Raw genomic sequence first — 18,884 nt, 5'->3', positions numbered from 1 at the left:
TATATAGTAACATGGATCCGACACAGTACTGTGTTTCGGTGAACATAAGTGCCTGCATCAGGGGTCACTGTGATATGGGATCCACAGATCAAAACAACTCCCTTGTTAATGTGTGAATCTGAGCAAACAAAGCACAATGTAGAGTATGTACATTGTGCTTTGTTGGCTCAGATTCACACATTAACAAGGGAGTTGTTTTTGTTTTTTGAAATCTGTGGATCCCATATCACAGATTCACACATAGGAAGGGAGTGTTCTTGATATTTTCCTGTCTAGTTTGGTGACTGCTATTGAGGAATTGTATAACCCTTTATCATTACTAGAATGCCTTGTACTGAAGGTTTCACCTCCCTTAGATGTGAGACTTTTACTAATTTATGTTCCCTCTCCAATAACATGATCATCCTCCTCAGCATTCTCTGATCTAATTTTATTATACTCACTTCTTTCCTCACCACTTCTTTTATTGGGGGATTTGAACATTCATCTTGATATGCCTTCTAATTACCTCATTAGCAAATTTCTGACTTTTCTTGATGATTGCTCTCTCTATCAGTTGGTTTCTGGCCCTACTAACTCTGTTGGGCATCTGTTGGACGTGGTTATTACTAATTTGTTCTTTTATTCCAATATTTTTAATCTCTCTACTATGCCTGTAACTTGTTTAGTTTTTTCTTGCTAGTTCAATTCCTCCACTATCTGCTGCTTCAGCACCTTCTCCTTGTAAATACGTTGGAAGCTTTCAGTCCTTAACCATAGAGAATTTCTTTAATAACTGTGTTATATTCCCTGCTAATTATCAAAAAATTGACCTATGTGACCAGGTTAAAATCTGGAATAACACTCTTTGAATAGCTCTTGACATCACTGCCCCCCCTAAAATAATTTCTCCTTCTCGCCGTTCATCCCAGCCTTGGTTTCACCCAGGGCTTTTGCTTGTGTGATATCAACTACGAAGTGCTGAATGTTCTTGGAAAAAGATCCCTACAGTGTCTGTTCTTGCATGATTCAAATTCCTTTCAAAGTTCTTCTCGTCCGCTTTAAGGAATGTAAAACATTGTTATATATTTAGGATTTTGAAGCAAGATCTGAACAACTTCCAACTATATTGGATTTTTTAATTCTCTTACCAGAACATCTTCTATTTATTGAACATATATGTTTTCAGGGTTTTTCTAAAGCATGTCAAAGAGGAAAGAAGTCTGATCTTCTGAAGGAAGATCATTCCAGATTTTCACCATGGTAAATGCCAGAGAATGGGAGTCTACCTAAAGTTTGAATCCCTCTAGTAGAAGAGAATAGTAGTTTAAATTTATATATGCTTCTAGTAGAAAGAGGTCGATGAGAGATGAAAGAAAGGGGAAATAATGGAGAAAAGACCCCATATAGACTCTTAAATACTACATTGGCACATTTGAACTGAACCCTCCAATATACCGAGAGCCAATGATCAGGAGTAGCAGTATTCCATGCTACCAATCCAGGGCAAGCAGTGGTTTCCTCCATATCTTTCTGAATAACAGACTATGGACTTAGCACCTACCTTTTATAGAATCAGGTAGGTGCCTATCAGCCAATTAATATTTTTTCCAATTCTGAGCTTGTTAAAGCTTGTTCAGGTAATTAATGTAAGTGCTGATTTAGGTGCCTAGCTGCACCTAACAACTTAGTTATCCTTTATAGAATCTGACCCTAAGTGCCTTTTTTTAAAAAATAAATCTTTATTCATTTTCAAAACTAATACAACCTCTGAACAATCTTAATGCTGAATATTTTGCCCAAGGCTCTCATGATAGGATTACTTATTTTTGCCAACATTATCATTTTCCTCCTCTCCTTCTGATCTCTCCTCTTCCATTGACATGGCCATTTAATAGAGTTGCTAATACAGGTAGATCAGTACAGTTACTAATGCAGTTAGATCATACTAATAGTAGTAGTAGTAATACAATAGACTCTCAATAAATCCAGCCCCAATGAGGATCGATAGATGCTGGATAAATGTAGTTTCAGGTTGATTGAGAGTTACTATTAAAAATAGGCCTAACTAATACTATACCTCATACTATGTCATACCATAAACTATCATTGTTATGGATATATTGAAACCCTCAGTTCAATGTGCGGCAGCTGCTAAAAAAGCAAACAGAATGTTAGGAAATGAATTGAAAACAAAGATGAAAATGCTATATTGCCCTTGTATTGCTCTATGATACGGCTGCACCTCGAATACTGTGTGCATTTCTGGCTACCAACTCTCAAAAAAGATCTAGCAGAATTAGAAAAGGTACAGAGAAGGGCAAAGAAAATGATAAAAGGGATGGGACGACTTCCCTATGAGGAAAGGCTAAAGCGGCTAAGGCTCTTCAGCTTGGAGAAGAAACGGCTCAGGGGTGATATGATAGAGGTCTATAAAATAATGAGCGGAGTAGAAAGGGTAGTTGTGAATCGCTTGTTCACTATTTCCAAAAATACTAGGACTAGGGGACATGAAATGAAGCAACTAAGTAGTAGATTTAAAACAAACCGGAGAAAATATTTCTTCACACAACGTGTAATTAAACTTTGGAATTTGTTGCCGGAGAATGTGGTGAAATCAGTTAGCCTATCAGGGTTTAAAAAGTTTTAGATAATTTCCTAAAAGAGAAGTCCACAGGCTATTATTGAGATGTCTTGGGGAAACCCACTGCTTATTCCTAGAATAAGCAGGACAAAATCCATTTTACTACTTGGGATCTAGCTAGGTACTTGGTACCTGAGTTGGCCACTGTTGGAAACAGGATACTGGGCTTTGATGGACCTTCAGTCTGTCCCAGTAATGGCAATTCTTATGTTCTTTATATTCCAGATAAGCTACCGGACATGTGGTAAGCAAAGCATGGCCATACTCAAGTATGGCATGCTAAGTTTACACTTCCACCAGAAATTGATTTTATTTTCATTTTTATTTAAAGTATTATAGTACTTCTTTGATATTTTTTTTTCTGGTTGCTTGAGAATTCTGGTTGCTTGAGTTCCGGAGTTCCGGTTAACAAAGTCTACAGTATTAACTTATTGCTAGTTAATGGCTAGTAAGCTAATTTATGCACACATCTTTGAACAACATACAAATTTCAGCACCCAAATTGGAACACCATATATAGAATCTGGGAGAATATGCATTCTATCCCATGCACTTAGAGGGGCATAATTTTTTTAAAAAAACACATCTTAAATCCCCTTTTGGCCTAGGCCCTAAACGCTGAAAGTAGAAGCAGGAAAAATGTCCATTCTAAAAAAAAAAGTCCAAAAGGAGGTTTTTTTAATAATGGCCTGCCTCTACGTTCAGCTGTTTAAATGCCCAGACCACAACTATGTCTACACTAACAACATATAATCAACCAAAAAAAAGCCTAAGTCCCAAACGCCCAACACAAGTGCTTTTAGGCGAAGTCCTTCACCTAAAACCTGGATTCTGTCAAAAAGAACACCGGTTACAGAATCCACCCCCCCCCCCCCCCACAGCAACGATCGCGGCAGGAAAGATAGCCAATCTCTCCTACTGTGATCCGCCACCCCCGATCGGATCAGGCAGGATGGAGCCCAGGCCCTTCTGCCCAGAAACTCCCCATCCCTCCTGACATGATCGGGGCAAGAGGGAGCCCAAGCCCTCCTGCCCCAGTGAGCCGCGATCCCTCTGACAACATTGGGGCAGGAGGGAGCCCAAGCCTCCTACCCTGATGAAACCCCCTACCCCCACTCCCTCTAAGATACGGGCAGGAGGGATCCCAGGCTCTTCTGCCCTCGTTGCACCCCCCCATGATCACCCCCCAAACCCCTGCTCGCCCCCCCCCCGATACCCCCCCGGTACCTTAAGAAAGTTCAACAGACGGACGGGTCGCAATTCAATCCATCCGGCCTGATTGGCCCATGTGCCTCAAGCCCTGCTCACAGGTGGGGCCTGAGGCACCTGGGCCAACCAGAATATACTCAGTTGCCTTAGGCCCTTCCTATGTGCGGGGCCTTAGGCACATGAGCTAGGTTGGGCCCATGTGCCCAATAGGCAACTGGGCCTATTCCGGTTGGAAACAACCACACAAATCGCATTCCTCACTTATTTAGGGTTCAATTACAGGATGGCAAGAGAGCTTTCAAAGCCATTCAAATCTGTATGAAAAATCTATTAAAATGTCCTGCTTTGGCTCCTCTAATTGCCTCATTCTTAAATGTAGCTTGTTTGCTTGTTGTTGTAAATCTTACTAAATAAATAAATTATAATTAAATTAACTTATAAATTCCATACATACATGCTTTCTATCAGGCAATAAATTACTTAATATATCACTCAACTTAAAAATAACAAAATCAGTGACTCTAAAAGATAAAATCAAGTGAATATAGCACATCCTCAATTGATTAGATATGAAAATGACTCCCGCCTCCTTATCGTAGTTAATAAAGCATATATAAGCCCGAGCCTCTTCAATTCTTAAACGCTGGATCATCAAACTCATACCAGCTAAACTTGATATGCTTTGGGGGGAGGGGTGTCCTGAGGGACAGGCAGCAATCTTGGTTTGGTCTGGGGTGAGGGAGACAGAAGGGGGCCGCGGAGAGAGACAGAAAGAAAGGCAGGCAGGCATGGCGCCACAGAGAGAGACAGAAAGTAAGGCAGGCAGGGGGCCACAGAGAGAGAGAGAGAGACAAAAAGACAGGCAGGCAGTTCACGAGAACGAAAGACAGACATACATAGAAAGACAGTGGGCAGGGAGAAAGACAGAAAGCAAGAAAGACAGACAGATGGGGTCAGGGAGAGAGACAAATAGAAAGAATGATAGACAGACAGGGGGTCAGAGAGACAAACAGACAGCCAGTGGCAAAGGCGAGAGAGACAAAGAAAAAAAGACAGACAGACAGCGGCCAAGGAGAGAGAGAGAGACAAAGAAAAAAAGACAGACAGACAGACAGAGGCCAAGGAGAGAGAGAGAAGGTAAAAAAAAGACAGAAAGAGAGCTAGTGGCCAAGGAGAGAGAGAGAAAGAAAAAAAGACAGACAGAGAGCTAGCGACCAAGGAGAGAGAGAGAAAGAAAAACAGACAGACAGACAGCGGCCAAGGAGAGAGAGAAAAAAAACCCCCAAAAAATAGACAGCCAGCGGCCAAGGAGAGAGAGAGAAAGAAAAAAAGACAGACAGCTCACAAGGTAAGTTTTCATTACATTTTGTGATCTGTTAAGTCTACACATCTATTCTAGGACCCGTTAGTCTAATGCAGTGGTTCCCAACCCTGTCCTGGAGGACCACCAGCCAGTCAGGTTTTCAGGATTGCCCTAATGGATATGCATGAGAGAGATTTGCATATAAAGAAAGTGATAAGCATGCAGATCTGCCCCATTCATTAGGACTGTCCTGAAAACTTGATTGGCTGGTGGTCCTGCAGGACAGGGTTGGGAACCACTGATCTAATGGGCTTAAACACTAGTTGTCATATAAATTAGAAAATCATGTTTTTTAAATGAGTTTTTAGATTTCTTTGTACAGTATTCGAGTATTTGGTAAAGTTATATGTAGTATGAATTATCAATTAATTATAAATAATGTATTAAGTTTATAGAAGTTTTTAATACAGTCATAAGGGTGTCAATATAGTATGCTATAATTGGTTTTTGAAATATTGTTCTTGTATTATGCAGAGCTCCTCTGTGAACCCTTGAGAAAGCCCTTGTGGGTGAAACGGGTCCCGTCGGGGCATGCTAGAGACTCTGCATTAAAAGGATAAGTAAAAAAATAAATGCTGTTGTTTAGTATTTATTTTTGAGAAGTATTAGTAAGATATACAACAACAAGCAAACAAGCTACATTTAAGAAGGAGGCAATTAGAGGAGCCAAAGCAGAACATTTTAATAGGTTCTTCATACAGATGTGAATGGCTTCCTGTAATTGAGCCCAAATAAGTGAGGAGTGCGATTTGTGTGGTTGTTTCCAGTTTGCCTCACTTTTTCATCTTCTCAATCCTATTCCGGTTGGCCCAGGCGCCTCAGGCCTCACTTGTGGGTGGGGCTTGAGGGGCCTGGGCCAATCAGGCCTAAGGCCCGCCATTCTGAGGATGGCGGGCCTGCTGGCCGTTCGGACTTGGAACCCGTCCGTCCGGCCAGCTTTCTTAAGGTACTGTGGGTGTCGGGAGGGGGTATCGCAGGGTGGGGGGAGTCTGTGGAGTTTGGGGGGGCTGAACAGGGGTTTGGGGAGCAATCTGCTGTGTGGGAGGGGTGTGACGAGGACAGGAAGGTCTGGGATCGCTCCTGCCCGTATCTTAGATTGGGTGGGGGGTAGGGGGTTTCGCCAGGGCAGGAGGGCTTGGGTTCCCTCCTGCACCGATTGTGTAGGGAGGGGTGGGGAGTTGCCGGGCAGGAAGGCCTGGGCTCACTCCTGCCCGCTCCGATCATGAGGGGGGGGGGGGGTGAATCGCAGGAGGAGAGATTGATTATCTCTCCTGCCACGATAGTGATCCCAAGTGTCGTGGTTGGCGGCATTTCAGGATCATTATCGTGGCAGGGGAGATGACCTGTTTTGACTTGGTCTAAATCAAAATATATAAGTGCCGACTAGGCAACCTGTCAAATGTTTGTTTATACTTCTTATGTCTAGGTTGGCCCACCTCACGCCCTTTCCCCTCCTCTAAAAACATCTCTTTTCGATCTATGCATTTAGAGGCAGGAGAAAGGCCTAAGCTGGTTTTAGATACATCTAAAACCAGCTTTAGTTATGGGTACCTGGACAATCAGGCTTTTTGATAGTCCAAGTATCCATTTAGGCCACTGTGTAGATGTTTGTTTTTTTTTATTATTATGAGCCCCTTAGGACTTACAATAGCCACCTCCATGTTAGATAGGTCTGTGTATTGGCTTCAGTACTAGAGACTAGTTGCTAATGAAGAAGAAGCTGCATAAATATGTGTGGGTAATATGCAGAAGTTTTCTGTGAATGTTAGAGGATTCTCAAAGTACATGCTATTGAAGGTAGGTCGAGAGGCATTAACCCATTCCTAACTGCAAATATACTAAAAACACTCCGGTATATTTTATATTTTCATTTAAAATCGCTTCATCTAACTCACATCCACTTTCTCATTACCTTTTCTTTCCTCCACTTTTGCTTTGAATAAAGAGTGGTGATGTGCTTGCCGCTCAGTACTGGTCCTATTCTAACTGCTGAGCTCATGCTGGGTGTTCCTGCAGGGAGATGGAACAGCAGGAGAACATATAAGTGAAACAGAGTGCTTTAGGGATTGCATTCAACTGATGGATAAATAATCACAAGAGAGGGAAACAAAATTGTACAGGAGAGAAATCAATTTATTACTAAATAAGCATAGAAATGGAAAAATCTTTTAGAAAATATGTATTATGCTTCAGGTGTCTAAAAAAGACAATGGTTGCCCTTGGGTAGGTCTATGCAAACAGAGAATTTACTTTTTAATTTGTCACTTGTTCTTCTGAACAAGAACATAATTCCTCAATTTATTGTTTGTAAATGGCCCTATTCACGCATATGTTTTCTCTCTTTTTGTGCTCATTTTTAATAGAGTGCCTATTGTGACTTTCATACACCACTCAAAAATGGGTATGTGTCCATAAATACTTTAGTGAATAGGAAAATATGGAGAATAAAATTATTATTTTTTTTTTATTGTAGATGCCTTCCCCTTGTAGATTCCTCTTCCTTCTGTGTTGCTTTAGAGACATCGGGGTATAATATGCATCCACATATTCAAAATAAAGGATATCCCTGTGCCTGAAAAACAGGCAAAGAATCCAGTTATGCTCAGGATCTAAAGTAAATGTCACATTCAGAGTTGCAGCTGTAGCAATATTATTGTCTGAGTCCTGCAATAATACCGTCAGCTCTAAACTGTCCTGTGAAACCTGGAACTATTCCAAGTTACATCCTTCTGCCTCCAGCTTTAATTTTAAAATATAGATGCTACGGTCTGACTATATTTTATATAAGAAAAGCTGTACTGATCCAAGCAAGGTCCAGAGATCCCAGTATCCTGTTTGCAATAGTTATATGTACTGGGCAGATCCTAAAATGTAGATGTATTTCTCATAGTTCATTTATATGGATAAACAATGGCTCTCTCAAGTCTATCTAACTTTAAATGGACTTTTCTTCCAGGAACTTGTCAAAACTTCTTTTGAATCCCTATTTTTTAGTCACCTTAACCAACAACAATTACAAAGATTAGGGGACACTCGATGAAATTACAGGGAAATACTTTTAAAACCAATAGGAGGACAGTTTTGTTCACTCAGAGAATAGTTAAGCTCTGGAACACATTTCCAGAGATTGTGGTAAAAGTGGATAGCGTAGCTGGTTTTAAGAAAGTTTTGGCAATTTCCTTGAGAAAAAGTCCATAGTCTGTTATTGAGAGGCACAGGGGAAGCCACTGCTTACCCTGGATCGGTAGCATGGAATGTTGCTACTCTTTGGGTTTTGTCCAGGTACTAGTGACTTGGATTGGTCACCGTGAGAATGGGCTACTGGGCTTGATGGACCATTGGTCTGACCCAGTAAGGCTATTCTTTATGTTCTTATGTAAATGTTCTAGCAACAGATTTCAAAGCATATTATAATTTGTTTCCAATCTGATTTTCATCAGTTTCATTAAATGTTCACCCATTTTTTAAATTTATTTGGCAGTTTATGCAACGGTTCCCTAATTAACCCAGAGCTAACAAAATGCCTCTGGTTGGTGGGGTCAAGCTTCACCCTCAGTTACTCCCCCAAAGTCTCACCTTTGATTTTAATGTTGTTATTTCTTTTTCTTTTTCAATGTCCACCATCCATCTTCGCTATGCATCCTTATCCATCCCATCAAGCGTTTCCTTCTGTGTCCCTATCCCTATTTTATCTCCACATTTAGCATCACAATTTGTCCAAACTGGAATTTTCTCTCTTTGCCCCTACTCCTCCATGTCCAGCATTACCTATCGAGAATGTGGTGCAGTGGATAAAGTTACAAACTCAGCATCCTGGCGTTGTGGGTTCAAGCCCATGTTGCTCCTTGTGACCCTAGACAAGTCACTTAATTCCCCCATTACCCCAGGTGCATTAAATAGATTGTGAGCCCACCAGGACAGACCGGGAACAATGCTTGAGTACCTGAATAAACTCATGTAAACCGTTCTGAGCTTTACTAGGAGAACAGTATAGAAAATTGAATAAATAAATATCCTGCTCCATGCCTAGCATTGACCATCTATTACATTACATTACATTACAGATTTCTATTCCGCCATTACCTTTCAGTTCAAAGCAGATTACAAAAAGAGTTATGGAAGAAGGGTTACAACGTTAGATCAGAGAAGGTTTCCAAGAGAGGAAAAAGTAGGATCTGGGGTTAGGGATGTGATGGTAAGAGGGGGGTTAAGCTTTATCATGGTATTAAGCTTTATTAAGGGATTTCTTGAAGAGTATAGTTTTTATTTCCTTTCTGAACATCTTGTAGTCTGGGGTTGTTGTCAATAGGTTGGAGACTTGGTTGCCTATCTTCGCTGCCTGAGTGGCCAGTAGTCCGTTGTATAGTTTTTTTTCATTTTACTTCTTTGATTGGGGGGTAAGTGAATGGGGGGGGGGGGGGGTGTTTTTCTATGCCTGGTAGAGGTGGTTTGGATGAGGTGGTCGTTTAGGTAGGTTGGGCTGTCTCCATTTATAGTTTTAAATAGTATACAGTAGAATTTAAATTGTATTCTTTCCTGGATTGGAAGCCAATGAGAATTGATGAATGCCTCAGTAATGTGATCATGTTTTTTCAATAAATAGACAAGTCTCAGAGCTGTATTCTGAATTGTCTGTAGTTGTTTAATCATTATTGCAGGGCAGGGGAGGTAGAGGATGTTGCAATAGTCTAGGATACTTAGGATTAGAGATTGTACTAGGAGCTGAAATTGTGTTTTTTCGAAGAATTTTCGGACTTGTCTAAGGTTTCTCATAACTGCGAAAGATTTCTGTATTGTTTTGTTAATTTGTGGTTGCATGGTGCAGCCTCTGTCAATAGTCATACCTAGAAGTTTTAGGGTGGTTTGCAAAGGGTAGTTGATAGAGTTGATTTCTAAGTTGGTTATGATTGGGAATTTGTTATTTTCTAGGAGGAAGAATTTAGTTTTGTCTGGGTTGAGTTTCAGTTTGTGGTCTTCCATCCAAGTCGTAACTGTAGTTAGAGCTCTGTGTAGTGTGTCTGACATTAAGAGCATTGGTTGGTCGAAAGAATGAGGATGGTGATGTCATCAGCATAGCTATAAGAGGATAGGCCTTGTTTCCATATATCCATTACTATGCTCTCTCCATGCACAGCATCTTTTCTCTATGCCTCTGTCCCTCCCCATGTCCAGTTTTTTCCATCTCTTTTCCTATCCTCTTCCAGTACTCACCCCATGACCAGCATCTCTCAATCTCTCTCTTTCTTCAATATTGTCCCTGTTCTCCTTCCAGTACAGAATCTCTCTCTCTCTTTCACTCTCTTTCTTCATCTTTTTGTTGGTACAGCATTGATCTCCCTCTCTCCCCCACCTTTCCCCTCAGTATGTCTGTCTCGCTTTTCCCTCTGCTCCCTCTGCGCTCAGCAGGGTTCAGCATCTCTTTTCCTCTCTTCTGCACTTCAATCTCATTATCCTCCCACTGCATCCTTTCTCCCCTCCCCACATCTTACATCGCTCCCTTCATCTCTGTCTCCTCCCTGGGATGGGCATCCCTCCCTCCCTCTTTCCCCCCTCTCTTGCTCCAATATCTCTCCCTCCATCTCTCCATCTGCATATCCAGCATCTCTTCATTCTCCCCAGGGTCCAGTGTCTCTCTCTCCATTTCCTATGGCTCCAGCTTCTCTTTCTCCTACTGCTCTATTTTCTTTCTTTCTGTCTCTATTCCCCTCTGCCCTCCCTATCTGTAGGTTTGGCATCTTTCTCTTTCCCTCTACCGCCCTCATATCCTCCACAGGCAGCTTTCTGCTGGACCTGGGGACCTTCCATCTGATGCATCACCACCGGTGATACGCTTGGACAAATACCATCAGGGTCTGGGGACCTTGGGAAGAGTCTGATGTTAACCTTGGGGGGGGGGGAGAGATAGGGCCTATGATCATAGGGGTTACTATTATTAAAAGGAAAGGATTGTGTATAGAGTAGAGGAGCATTTTAATGGCACTGGACAACAAAGGTTTTCCTTCTTCAACACATTCAGGTGTATCTTACAGATTTTTGGCTGCTGATCATAAAAATCACATTTAAAATTACATATCACATACTATTTTAACAAAAAAGTGCATTTTTACAATTTCTTGTTATACTTTCAGCCTAATGCAATTAATAATTAATAACTGACGCCAAGGCATTTTTGTTGGTTCACAGATCAGACACTTCATCAATGATGAGAGATTTGAAGATCTGTTAGACGGGTCAGATAAAATTGCCTGGAAAGCAATCAAGGATGTTGTTGAGAATTTTCTTGGCAGTTACAGAGCACCAAACTCTATTCAACTGGTTGAAAAATTTCTTAGAACATACCAAAATCATGAAGATGCATTTTTTATATTCACACTTGGACTTCACCCCCGCAAATCTTGTTGTAGTCAGCGACGAACATGGTGAAAGGTTTTACCAGGACATTGCCATTTGGAAAAAAGATATCAGGGCAACTGGACTCCATCAATGCTGGCTGAATACAAAACACGTCAGTGGACCCCAAACTAATATGCCCCAGCATATCAGCATTCATTTTCTCATATTTATAAGTTAAACATAAGCTCGCCCACCATAAAGGAAATCTAAGGTGATCTCTATTCTTCCAATTGCGAGTAATCATTTGCATGGCTATCCTTGTCATAATAAGGAAAAGCCGGCATTTATAGCGGTCCATGGGGGGCTTAATAGGCAATATTGTTGCGCTGACTATTGTTGGACACTGCAATAAGATGCATGGGACACTGAGTACAAATGAAAATCAACAGTTAAACACTTTTAATCATGCCGAACTATCACAGCGTATCAGAAACTTTGTGCATTAAGACATGTTATAGTCAATTAAAGATACCATCATGTTTCTCAAAATTCATATGTGATACAGTCAGTGGGAAATTATATTTGCGTTTATTTTGAAGGGGGTCTATCATAATTACTAGCTTGTTTTAAGGAAGCAAAACTTTTGGAAAAAATTGTTGTCCAGTGTGGTTAGAGCAGCAGGCTGAAAAACAGGGAAACCAGGGGAATCTCCACAATAGTTTCTTGTGACCCTGAGCAAGTTACTTATCCCTTCATTGTCTCCGCTACAAAACTTAGATTGTCAGCCTACTAGGGACAGAGAACTTGTTCAGTATATCATATGTAAACTACTTTGGTTGACCCCCTCTTTTTTTGCAATTCATCATATGTGGTTTTTTTCTTGCTGCAATTCACATATTATTATTTATCAAATAACCCTCTCCATGTATTTCATGGCATGGTTTTGTCTTGTCCTATCCAATAAATCCTAATTGGGGGCAATTCTACAGTAATGCATTTGTATGTATGTATGCACTTATGTAGCTCCTATTTACTATAATTTACTATAATTTAGGCACAAGCATTTATGCCAGCCATATAGCTGGTATACATGCCAGAGGGATGTGCATAACTTATACTATTCTATAAATCATGCACGTGTGAATCCTATCCAGACTATGGGGCTCATAATCAACAAATAGAGACATCCAAAAACCATCATAAGTTGGCACTTGGACACCCTAACTGTTGGGACATCCAAGTGCCAATTTTTGAAACCATCTTTCTGGATATCATGTGAGGCATTCTAGCTGCTGTGCATCCAAAACTCCAGGGGTTGTGCTGCGAGGCGTATTGTGGGCAGATTTTTGATGTGCTTAGACTTGGACATCCTGCACCTAGAATTATAATCAAACATTTCCCAAGACATCCTGGATGGAACTCAAACATTCTGAGCTAAATCTGTTTTACAAAGCTAAGTGCCAAAAGGTATCCAAAATGAACAGATCACCTCTGGAGGGATTAATTTATGACCCCACCCCCCAATCTGCGGCAGTGGTAACTAACCCCCTCCCATTCCCCCCTAAAAAAAATCTGAATGAAGCAGTACATACCTGTCTCTAGAACAGCAGTATCATACAGGTTTATTAAGTAGCATGGTGGATGGTCTAATGAGCCATAGAGAGGAGGACCCAAGCCCATAAGCCCATCTAACCAGTACATTTATGGTAGAAAGTGTTAGCCAACCAAAATCCTACTATAATGCCATATAGGTGCTACCAACAGCCATAAGGGCTATTGGAGTGGTAAACAGGTAGATGTAGTATTTATTTATTTAGTCACTTTTCTATACTGTTCTCCCAAGGGAGCTCAGAATGGTTTACATGAATTTATTCAGGTACTCAAGCATTTTCCCTGTCTGTCCCGGTGGGCTCACAATCTAATGTGCCTGGGGCAATGGGGGGATTAAGTGACTTGCCCAGGGTCACAAGGAGCAGCGTGGATTTGAACCCACAATTTCAGGGAGCTGAGGCTGTAGCTTTAACCATAAATTATAAGGTTATGGTGAGATGTAGACATAAAAGAAATGAGGAATTGGCTAACATACCTGATCCTTGGGGAGAAAAGTCTAAGGAGATGGGGCAAATCTACAGATTAGTGAATAAATAATGGACATCAGTATGAACCCTTCATAAGTGAATGAACGTAAACCTCTGGCTCAGGCAATATCTCAAGAGGTGACCAGCACCAGACTGCAGTCTAAATGAGAATAGCCTCATACATCATATAGTCCATATTTGTCTGAAAATGCAAACTGCATTCCACAATGTTATATTCATTGCTGCATGTATTAGAAAACCATATTTTCTTCACAAGGTGTGTTTTTAGGGAAAGGATGTATGTGTTGCCCATTTAACCCCTTTTCCTTGGTGCAAAAAAGTCTATTCAGCTTTGGGAGGTTGTGGAATGCAGTTTGCATTTTCAGACACATATGGACTATATGATGTATGAGGCTATTCTAATTTAGACTGCGGTCTGGTGCTGGTCACCTCTTAAGATATTGCCTGAGCCAGAGGTTTACGTTCATTCACTTATGAAGGGCTCATACTGATGTCCATTATTTATTCACTAATCTGTAGATTTGCCCCATCTCCTTAGACTTTTCTCCCCAAGGATCAGGTGTGTTAGCCAATTCCTCATTTCTCTTATTATTTTTTGGATATTATTGGCTATTATCCATTTAGGGTTTTTACTTGTGCTGAGATGTAGACATGACATGACCCATAGGATAAAAGAAATCTTTTATCCTATGGATCTCACGGCGACAAGAGGGCACCCGCTAAAGCTCAGGGGGGGAAGATTTAATGGGGACACCAGGAAATACTTCTTCACCAAAAGGGTAATTGATCGACGGAATGGTTTTCCACGTCAGGTAGTTGAGGCCAGTACCACGCTCGACTTCAAGGGACGATGGGACCGTCTGGTGGGGTCGCTCCAGAGGAATGCTTAAAAATGGATTCTCAAGGAGGGAGGGTTCTTGAGTGGGCAGACTTGTTGGGCCGCCGGCCCTTTTCTGCCGTCACACTCTATGTTTCTATGACACCCTTTATGTAAGTTCACAGCAGTGCCCTCTGAAGTGCCCCACTGCCCTATTGGCATGTGGTCATCCATTACAATACTGGGCCTTCCCACATCCAAATGATCTAGATTTGAATATTTTCAAATTGGACATTTCAGTGTTTGAAAAAGGGGAATGCAGTTAGGCATCCTAAGGTTGGATGTCCTGGGAGCCAAGATATCCAAGTAGATGATTTTTTTAAAAAAAAATTTTGGGGCGGGATGTCCAGCAGTTTCAGAAATGGATATTTCTCCACTCATAACTGAACATCTTTTTAAAAATAGCACTTGGCAGTTATAAGTGCACACATACATGCATATTGTAGCAGGGAGTAGCGACAGCAGGCAGCTGGACCCTAATCCTCAGCGCTGAACCAGCTGAGTGGTTTACTTGAATGGCCAAGGGTATTGCAAACTCAAAAGGGAACACAAAAACAGACGTGCAAAAATTAAAGATGATGGCTTTCTGTCAAACTTTATGTATTGGTGCTGTTCAGGCAGTTCATTATAGCCTTTGCTAATTAAGCTTAAATCATCCTTATAGCATTTGTGCCTTTGCACTAAAGCTTTCCTAATATTGGCAAAACTAGTCACTGAGCTTATAACTGGAATTGTCTGAGCTCAAAGAGAAGGCAAACCTGCCTGGCTGTATCCCTCATGTTTCTCAAAACTGCTTGGTGAGCTTCAATTAAGATGAGGGCTTTATCTTTCGGCTTTAGTACTGCTGCAGCCATGCTTGTTAATTAGAGTGGGACAGAGTTAAGGATTCTCTTCCCCCACAGTAAATCTTCTTATGGGAACTGAAACTGCTCTGAAAAATATCAGCTTTATTCTCCAGTGTTTCTCACTGTAACACACATTTAAACTATACCACCTTCATTCCTTATGCTTTAGTCCCCCGACTCCCACTGCATTTCTTTATCCCCCAACAAACTTATTGTATCACATTCCCCTTCACTCATGCACACGTCACACTCTGGCTGAACATCACTTTCTCCAGATAAAGAAACTAGGGCTAAATCTTGCCCACCTGCTGCTTAGGTTAAATCCTGACCAAACCTTTCTGTAACGCTAGGTTTAGGAAGTTTCCTTGCCAGAAGTCTTGGGTTAGCTCTGGTTCCTCCAGTAGTTTGACCTCCTGAGGACAATAGGCTTCTGCCCTGTATCAGGAATGAAATTTTGATTGGGAATATGGTTACCATATGGCTCCAGAAAAAGGAGGATGGATTGAGACATCTGGGTTTTACTTCCATTGAAAGCAATGAAAGTAAAACATGGATGTCTCAATCTGTCCTCCTTTTTCTGGAGCCATATGGTAACCTTAGTTGGGAATGGAACCGTTCCTCCTTATCTTCTGTTCTCCTGCCTGTTTATTTATACCTGAAGGGTCAGCTACAGTTCTCATTGGCTGTTCCTTAACCAGCCTGCCTGCTTTGAATAAAGTTTTCCCCAGTGTGTTCTTAGGTGTAATTGTTTCCACCCTACCCCCTCTCTGGAGTAGAAATGGGCTTTGGAATAAACTGCTGACTCACAGTTTCTCAGCTGAAGGTAAATAAGCTTTGTTTACAGGGATGTCTCTGACTTTTGAAGCCTCATCTTTAATCTGAGTGATGTTCTTACTGGACTTATTTTTTTTTTTTTAAGTTCGAAGATTATATTGATTTTAATATACAGTAAGTACAAAAAAAAAGATGTTAACGAGGCAAGATACAGATACGTTGTACGTATAATACAAATTGGGGTTTCATACAATATTATCTATGTAATACAAACATACTACACTGCTGGAAGGATCTCTCCCAGATGAATTATAACACATGGTGGAACACGGTATGCCTTACAGTGAAATATGAAAGTGTGATAGCAGAAAAACACAGATCCATGTTCTCCTATGTGAAGATTTGGAGTTCGGTCAATACCTTTTGCAATCTGGTTGATGGCATTCAATTATTGAGTCATGAACTGTGCTCCACAATAGATATTCCCCTATGTTATGGCTCATGTTTAGACCTGTTGCCGGATTATAATCTAGCTGTACCTTGCATGTTCTAGTGGTTGTGGCTGCGCGTTTTGTTAACATTTGTCTCTTATATACTGGGCTTAATTTTAGTGACAGGGCTTGGCACAGCCTGCACCCTAGGCAATTTGCTGACTGTGTGCTTTTCCTTGTCATAATATGTAACATTAGTTTAAACGTTTATATACATAATTCGTCTATACATGTTAGTTCCGACTTTACAGAATTATCCTCTATAATGTTTGGTGTCCTATAATACCAGATATCGGGCAGATGTTTTTGTGAGATATTTTCAATGCATAGCAATCTGTGATATTGTCTATAGATATTGATTTCCCTGACATTTATTTCAGCGATTTTTGAAACTCACTATTAATTTTAGGCATTTAGGCCTTGTTTCTATAAAAAGCATCTGCCATTAGGCACCCAGATCAACCATGTAGGCATCTACACTGAGGCGTATACCCAGACCTACCCATAAAGTAGGCCTGGTTAGGAGCAGAGTTTGGGCTATGATTGTGTTAGGTGCCAGTGGGCACCTACTTTAGACACTGGTATTTTAGGTCATGAAAAACCTGAGCTAATATACCAGTACCTAAGCCCTTAACACCTACAGGCACATGACTTGAGTTAGGTGCTGCTAGGTGTAATTCTATAAACAGCACCTAACTTTGAATGCCACACAGTAGGTGATATTTTCCTAGGTGCCTACCAAGTTAGGCACTATTTAAAGCAGGGGTGTCCAACCTTTTGGCTTCCCTGGGCCGCATTGGCTGAAAAAAATGATTCTGGGGCCGCGCAAACGCTGCAGCAAGACAGAGGAAGGAGCCGTCAAGACGGTAATACCCTGGGGCAGCAGAGGAAAACACTGCATCGCCCTGGTCCGGGGCCGCACAAAATACATCACGGGTCCTCAGGTTGGACACCCATGATTTAAAGAATCAAGCCCTATTTGATTATCGCAGTTAGATTTTGGACGTCTTCCGGACGACATCTAACTTTAGATTTGGATGTCATATCGAAAAGGCACCTCTAAACTGTGCTTTGAAATATTTCTGTTTCTGGACACTCCAGCACAATATAATGTAAGAATCCATGTTTTGAAATGATATGCTTGATGTCACAGTGGCACAATGTACAAATGCTTTCTAAATAATGAGAAAAATGATTAAACTTAGTGCTACTGATCAATTATGCACACTTATTGAACATCTCAGAGGGTGTCACTGGTTGACATTTGACCACTTTTTATGATACCTCAATAATTGCAATAATTACTATCGTAGGTTTCTGTGGTTTTGTGCTTTGCTTGATGTGGCTTTAATATTCCCTCTGACTCATATTTAGTTTATGTGCAAAACTTCTTTTTTGCATGTTTCTGATTTGACTTCTAAATTAACCTTACAGCATTTTGGTGGTGACATTAGAAGAATCATTTGTGTCTGAGTATACTTCCAATCAATGGGGAAAGGAAAACTGAAGTATATATTTTCTGTTCCTAAAATATAATTTTAATTTTTCAAAGACATTAAAAAACTATTATATAGGTCTAAGAAAACTATAACATGCATGGCTCAGTCATAAAAAAAAATATTAAGAAAGATTGCACACCTATTGTACGTACACTTTGTTATACTAACACTCCTTTAGTAGCAGTATAACATATCAAGGAAAAACATTCATTTCACAAATAATACATCTGCTTAATGAAAATATGAAGTTTAAGACTATTCCACTCCTCCTAGGTTAAAATTCATGTCATCCCAAACTTGTAGCATTATAGAATATTATCTTAAGTTTGCAGATGTGTACCAAACTTTCACTTAGAAGCTAGGCCCCTTCATTTTATTTCGGAAAGTTCTGAAAACTTTCTTGTTTACGAAACACTTTGGAAACTACTTCCATGTCCTATGGTCACATTCTTAGGACAGGGGATAAAGATCCTGATGTAGATTCTAGAAACTGGATATATTATAATTGGAAATTATAATTGTAAATGTATTTAAGTGTTTTTACAGAGTTATATGATTGTATTATATCATGCACTTAATCATGGCTTTAAAATGAATAAAGAAATTAAAAAAAAAATATTGTTATAACGCCAAATCAAACTTTGTGGCAGTTTACAATACATTAAAAGGGTATAACATAAATGGAAATTATCAAGACTAAAAACATAGAGTAAAACCAGCAAATTAGGAACAAGACAAACAAAATCATTAAAACAGAATCACAAGCAATGA

General features: G+C 40.5%; 1 long non-coding RNA gene across 1 annotated transcript in view; it reads right to left on the bottom strand.

Annotated features, from left to right (window-relative positions):
- The window catches only part of LOC117353440, a 33,952-nt gene that overhangs the window by 1,166 nt on the left and 13,902 nt on the right, over positions 1–18,884 (bottom strand). Inside the window, exon 2 of the long non-coding RNA XR_004537940.1 lies at positions 7,108–7,205. This is a non-coding gene — a long non-coding RNA (uncharacterized LOC117353440). The remainder of the gene's footprint in view (positions 1–7,107; positions 7,206–18,884) is intronic.

Source organism: Geotrypetes seraphini, chromosome 2 (genome assembly GCF_902459505.1).
Source record: "Geotrypetes seraphini chromosome 2, aGeoSer1.1, whole genome shotgun sequence".
Lineage (NCBI taxonomy): Eukaryota > Metazoa > Chordata > Amphibia > Gymnophiona > Dermophiidae > Geotrypetes > Geotrypetes seraphini.
The sequence above is the reverse complement of the archived record's forward strand: the minus strand, read 5'-3'. Positions and strand labels throughout refer to the sequence as shown.